The following is a 6,934-nucleotide window of genomic DNA, read 5'->3' as shown; positions in this document are numbered from 1 at the left end:
GGTTGATTTAGAATGTTGTTGTATCTCACCATGAGACGCATCTTTTATTGCATTATTGTAAGATATAGGAACATTATGAATTTTAACTACTTTTCCCGATTACTCTTTAAGGAGAATATGGTGGCAGTTCATTAAAATCCTGATGTATTTGCCCTGGCCAGTCTTGCTTAGTTGTTAGAGCATCGGCCTACGGACTAGAATCCTAGGTTCGGTTCCCCCTGGGGGCATATGCCTCGGTTGCAGTTTGTCCCCGGCCTGTATGGGCGACAACTACTCGATGTGTCTGTCTCATATCGATGTTTCTCTCTCTCTCTTCCCCCCTCTCTCCCTCCCGCTCTATCTGAAGAAAAATGCAAAAATGTCCTCGGATGAGGATAAAAAAAAATCCTGATGTATCCTCATAGCAGTCATAGATAGAAATGATGAACACAGATGATGTGGTTGAAGTAAAAAAAGGACCTGAGATATCTGAGGAAGTATAGACAACTCACCCCTAAATGCATAAAATTATTGTACATTTATGTTTACTAAAAAATTAACCTCTATTCTGAAAATTGAAGAATGCACAGCTGTCATATTATATCAGAAGAACAGGAACACTTAAATGTCCATAATGTGTATTTAGACAAATGGTTACACAGTGGCTTTGTCATATTTATATCGACTGTGTGTGAATTGAATATTATTTTCATTAATAAAGCTGTGCTCATGTAGCCAACCTTATTTTACGTTGTATATAATAATATACTATTTGACGATGCAGTGCAATTATGTCATCTGCAATCCCTTTCTCCAGTGGCCTTAAACATTAAATAATGTGAAAAGATTTCTCTATTGATAATAGTTTTCTTTTCTTTTCTTTTTTTTTTTTTGGTACCTTCTGGGGCACTAGGAAAGTTACAATAAAGTTGACCTAAGGGTTTTTGAGCATTCAGTTAAACCACTTCAAGGTACTGTGGACTTCCATGGCATTTACTTCTGTAGTGAAGAGCCTTGAAATGACACTCCTCTCTCCCCAAATGGCAGGCACTAGACAATAACTCACAAAACCTCAAGTAAATGTAAGTTCCTGGCATCACTCCTGTAACCTCTGTGGGCTGCAGTTTCACTCCACTTCAGGGCATTCACCATGTGGCACTTACATAAGGTGTCTGCATAGGTATCCAAACCTCACTCTCTGGTTTATTTAGAACAATCTAAATTTAGCTCAAGAACACCAAAGGGCTCTGCAGCATGTGATGCCTAAGGAATGCAGGTGCCGGAGTCCTGCTGGCATCTTGCTGGCATCCTGCATTGTCCTCCACGTGTCGCCCTTTTAGGCATACTGTGTCCTTCCAGGGCCTGTGAGTTAAAACTTGTCTGTTTCAATTACTCAATTACTGGTCTTTTGTGTAACTTCTGCTCACGATCCAGTACCAGGTGCTCGTTTAACAAATTCTAATTTAACAAAGTTTAAATTAGTATAATTAGGAAGTTCTTTTAGCATGTTGAGCCTATATATTTTTCTGTACATGTCTTTTTGTACATGGATTGATACACAGAAATGAAATATGTACACATAGTAACCTAAAGATGTAAGAGTAAGAGGACTAAGGAAGAAAGAATTGGTGTGCATGTGTGCACACATATTTTCAGAAGCATAAGGAAATAATGAAACTGAATAGGTAATTTAAAAATATCTTAAAATTTAATAGCCAACTAGAAATCTCACAGATTTATAATATGTGAATGGTTTTTTTACATTGTATTTCTGTACATTTATTTTTTTCAAAACATGATTTTTGTATGAGAAACTCACATTGCAGTTGTTTACTTTCCTGCATTTCATATAAAACCTACCATAATTTTTCTTTGTTTCCTTATATAACCTGCTCAAGGATATTAAGAATGGTTTTCATAGAATTTAGTGGTATAGACAGATGACCTGGAAAGTAGATGTCATTTTACAGACAGCACATGAAGTTTCATTTTTAATATATTGTATTTCACTTTTCCTGTTATTAGAACATAACACTATAGTATCAGTGTTTTAAAATTATTTTCACTTTTAAGTAATGTCATAAGTTATTTCCTCTTCTCTGCTAATGCGTTCAGCTGAATACTTGGTGACATCACATGTCAATGTGTTGTTTTGCCATTTACATGAGTTTAATAAACACACAGGGCAGTCTCTAGATTCTACACGATTAAGAGGAATACTTCAATAGCAGTGATGTTGTGGTACCAGGTAGGAGGTGAATACTAACCAGGATGCAGAATTGGCATGAAGTCTGCACATGGAGAGAGAACATCTGTTCCCAGGCTGTACTTCTGGCTTAATTTAGGAGACTCATCTACTTGTTTTTTCTTGTTTCCTGTACCTCTCTGTTTCTTCATTTTTATTCTCAGCTGCAGAGACATCACAGCCACTCTCCTTTAATGTGCTATGGGCACAGCACTGCGGTCCCCTACCACCTCAGCATGAAAGCCCTTGTAGGTTATGATCAGTAATCTGGAGTTTTTCTAATGCAATGGCATACATCAGAATTCGGTACATATTGTGCATATTTTTCACCAAGTAAGTAGCCCACAAACCATGTTTTTATGCAAAGCCCTCTACTTTTGAATGAATATTGATTTTTGGAATGTAATAGAATGGCATTTGTTTGAAAACTGGAATGATCTTCCTGGTCCCAGTGTTTACTATAATCCTGACAAATTTCTCAGTGTTATGTCATCATCTTTACTGAAGTGGAAGCAGGACAAGTTTAACAGGTTTTCTTCTTGATCATGAATACAGCCAACTCTTGGAAATTTTCTTTTCCAAAGAGAAATATCAAAGACCATGTTGAAACATTTTTTTTATTTTGGATGCAAGCTTACTTTCTATGTTCACATGGCCAGAGGCAAGTGCATTCACACCACCTGTACCTCGAATGTGTTTTAAGCCATCACACTCTAGATGGGAAGAGTTTAAAAATCAAGCCCCAAAGTTCATTTGCTTTTTAAGTGTCCTGTCCTGGATCTGTAGAAGCTGCTAAATGTTAGTTCCTATGAGTGTACCCTCCCAAAATATCAACACAACCGTTATAGAAACCAGATATTGGACACTGCTCTCCTGATCTTCTTGATATTAGCTATAGACACTATATGCAGTATTCCTATTTGTATGTGTCTGTCCATGGGTGGTGTCTAAGACTCATCACATGAAACAGTGGCTTTATGGTTTTTGTTCATTACCAAAGTACAGGGCCCAGAATATTCATAGGAATAAAATCTCAGCTAGATGGGCATGTTCCATTTCCAGGTACTCTAGTAAGGAATATTGAGAAGATGTATTGATGCAAATTATACAAACATTGATTTTTTTTTCCTTTTATGTGGAAAAACAAAGCAGATATTGTCTCTGTTTTTTAAAGGACATCTGTCTTCATTTTTTCCAGAATGTATGTTCTGCTTTGGGGTGAAATACTCTCAAATCAACTCCATCGTGTCTCGTGTCATTTTAGACTACTGTTTCCTTGATTATCTGTAATACCTATCCATTGATGTCAATGAGAAGTTAAAGTCCCCTACTGTAACTGTATTAATGAATTTTCAAATGGCAATAACTATATACCTACTAATAATCACTTAAAATGTGTATGCATTAAACGCTTCAATAAAAAAGCAGGGTAGCTGATTGGATAGGAGATCAAGAACCACACATGGGTTCTCTACCAGAGACCCACTCACATCAAAAGATACAGCGAAAGGAAAGGGTTGAAAGGAGTTACTTCACCTCTACCTCTGGGCACCAAAAAACCTACTCTGCAGAGAATTATGCTCTAGTTAACGATGTAATCATAGACTGTATACATATAAGTATGACAATTACTCTGCTTACTTAGCTGACCCATGTGGTATAGGTGACTAAATTGAGTCAACATGTAAAGTTTTTAGATACTCCCAGAAACTTTTGGCAGGTGCTTGGGCAGGTCAGAACAGTTCTGATGCCGAACTCAGGTAAAGATGTCTTTCTTTAATGTGAACCTCTTAACTGATGATTGCTTTACTTTCTCTTTTTAAACTTTGGAAATTTCATAAAGGAAAGGACTGTGCCCTTGGGAAAAAAAGTTATTTTATGCAAATGGAAATTTTAAATTGCTGAGGCACCAATGCTTATGTCAGACAAAAAGTAGACTTTAAATCATAGGCTCTAAGAATAGAGGGATATTTCATAATCATAAACCAATTTAACAAGAAGATATAACCCTTGTAAACATTTATGCACTCAATATAAATACATAAAGCAAGTGTTGCCCTGGCCGGTTTGGCTCATCGGTTAGGGCATCGGCCTGCGGTCCAGAGAGACCTGGGTTCAGTTCCTGCTAAGGGCATGTACTTCAGTTGCAGTTTGTCCTCAGCCCTGGTTGGGTCGTGCGGGTGGCAGCCACTCAATGTGTCTCTTTCACGTCGATGTTTCTCTCTCTCTCTTCCTCTCTCTCCTTCTCTCTCTATCTGAATAAAAAATGGAAAAATGTCCTCGGGTGAATAAAAAAAAACAAAACAAAAAAAGCAAGTGTTGATTGACATAAAGGTAGAGACTCACGAATTTTTAACTGGGTTCTTTGTACTTTGGTTGTTCAGTTGTAGGAATTCATGACACAGTAGAGATACTAGATGCTTACAAGGCCTATGACTTGCAATTCTTTTCTCCCATTTGACATACTGTAGTTTTACTTATGTGACGGTGTCCTTCAAAGCACATTAATATTGATGAAGACTCGTCTTTCATCTTTCTCATTTTGTATTGTCATATGTAAAAATCCACTGGCTAATCCAAGGTCATGAAGATTTAATCCTGTTTTCATTTAAGATTACTTATATTTATCTCCCATAGGCTTCTATGTCTTTTCTAAATAATCACCATTGTTATTTAAATCTGGCTGAGTGAGAGTCACTCAATGACCAAGGATTTTGTGAGAAGGGTGTGCAGTGAGTAAGAAATGCTCGCTGTTAAAAAGTCACATTCACTATACATTTTATTATTATTTTTTTTAGTGGCTTAAAATAACACAAATTTATTTTCTCACAGTTCTTTTTTTTTTAATCAGAAGAGTGAGTTTATTAATTAATTTTTGTTACAGATGTTTCTCCTTTTTCCCCCACTGATTCCACCCTCCCCCTCCCTCCCTGCCCTGTCTCCAGTTTGTTGTCCATGTCCACTGTTCATGCATACATGCATATAAGTTCTCTGGTTTATCTCTCCCCCACCATCCCCTCTTCTGAGGATTGTCAGTCTGTACCCCACTTCCACATCTCTGGGACTACCCCATTTCTCAGACTGTAATGTTCATTATATTCCATATAACTGAGATCATATGAAACTTGTCTTTTTCTGTTTGGCTTGTTTCACCTAAGATGATACTTTCTAGGTCCCTCCATGTAGTCTCAAAGAATAAGAGATCTTTCTTTCTTACAGCTGCGTAGTACTCCATTGTGTATATGTACCACCGCTTTTTTACCATTTGTCTACTGATGGACACTTGGGATGTTTCCAGATCTTAGCTATTGTAAATAATGTTGCAACAAACATGGGGGTACATATATTCTTTCTGATAGGTGTTTCAGGCTTCTTAGGGTATAGTCCTAGAAGTGGGATCACTGGATCAAATGGAAGTTCAATTTTTAATTTTTTGAGGTAACACCATATTGTTTTCCATAGTGGCTGCACAAGTTGCATTCCCACCAGCAATGCACTAGAGTCCCTTTTTCTCCACACCCTCACCAATACTTGTTGTTTGATGATTTGTTGATGGCAGCCATTCTGACAGGTGTGAGGTGATACCTCATAGTTGTTTTAATTTGCATCTCTCTGATGATTAGTGATGATGAGCATTTCTTCTTATGTCTCTTAGCCATTTGTATGTCCTGTTTGGAGAGGTGTCTATTTAGTTCCTCTGCCCATTTTTTAATTGGGTTCTTTGTCTTCCTTTTGTGGAGTTGTATGAACAATCTATATATATTGGAAATTAACCCCTTATCTGGTATATTATTGGCAATTATGCTCTCACATACAGTGGGTAGCCTTTCTGTTTTGATGATTGTATCTTTCGCTGTGCAGAAGCTTTTGAGTTTGATGTAGTCCCATGTGTTCATTTTCTCCTTTGTTTCTATTGCCTTAGGTGATGTATCAGTGAAAATTCTGCTGCGTATGTCTGAAATTTTGTTGCCTACAGTTTCTTCTAGGATTTTTATGGATTCACGAGTCACATTTAAGTCTTTTATCCATTTTTGAGTTGATTCTTGTGTAAGGTGTAAGTTGATGGTCTAGTTTTATTTTTCTGCATGTAGCTGTCCAATTTTCCCAGCACCATTTATTAAAGAGGCTGTCCTTACTCCATTGTATGCTCTTGCCACCTTTGTCAAATATTAGTTTGGCATATTGCCTTGAGTCTATTTCTGGGTTCTCTGTTCTGTTCCACTTGTCTATATGCCTGTTCTTGTGCCAGTACCAGGCTGTTTTGATCACGGTGGCTTTGTAGTATAACCTGAAATCTGGTAATGTGATTTCTCCAACTTTGTTCTTCCTTTTCAAGATTGCTGTGGCTATTAGAGGTCTTTTTTGGTTCTATATGAACTTTTGAAGTATTTGTTCTACTTCTGTGAAGTATGCCATTGGTATTTTGATGGGGATTGCATTGAATCTATAGATTGCTTTGGATAATATGGACATTTTAATGGTGTTAATTCTCCCAATCCATGAACAGGGTATTTGCTTTCACTTTTTTATATCTACCTCTATTTCTTTTTTCAATGACCTGTAGTTTTCTGCGAATAGGTCCTTTGTTTTTTTGGTTAAGTTTATTCCTAGGTATCTTAATTTTTTTTGCCGCAATGGTAAATGGGATTGTTTTCTTAGTTTCTCTTTCTGTGAGTTCATCCTTGGTGTATAAGAATGCCATTGATTTCT

The sequence above is a fragment of the Molossus molossus genome, unplaced genomic scaffold (assembly GCF_014108415.1).
Source record: "Molossus molossus isolate mMolMol1 unplaced genomic scaffold, mMolMol1.p scaffold_m16_p_11, whole genome shotgun sequence".
NCBI classification, from domain to species: domain Eukaryota; kingdom Metazoa; phylum Chordata; class Mammalia; order Chiroptera; family Molossidae; genus Molossus; species Molossus molossus.
The sequence above is the reverse complement of the archived record's forward strand: the minus strand, read 5'-3'. Positions refer to the sequence as shown.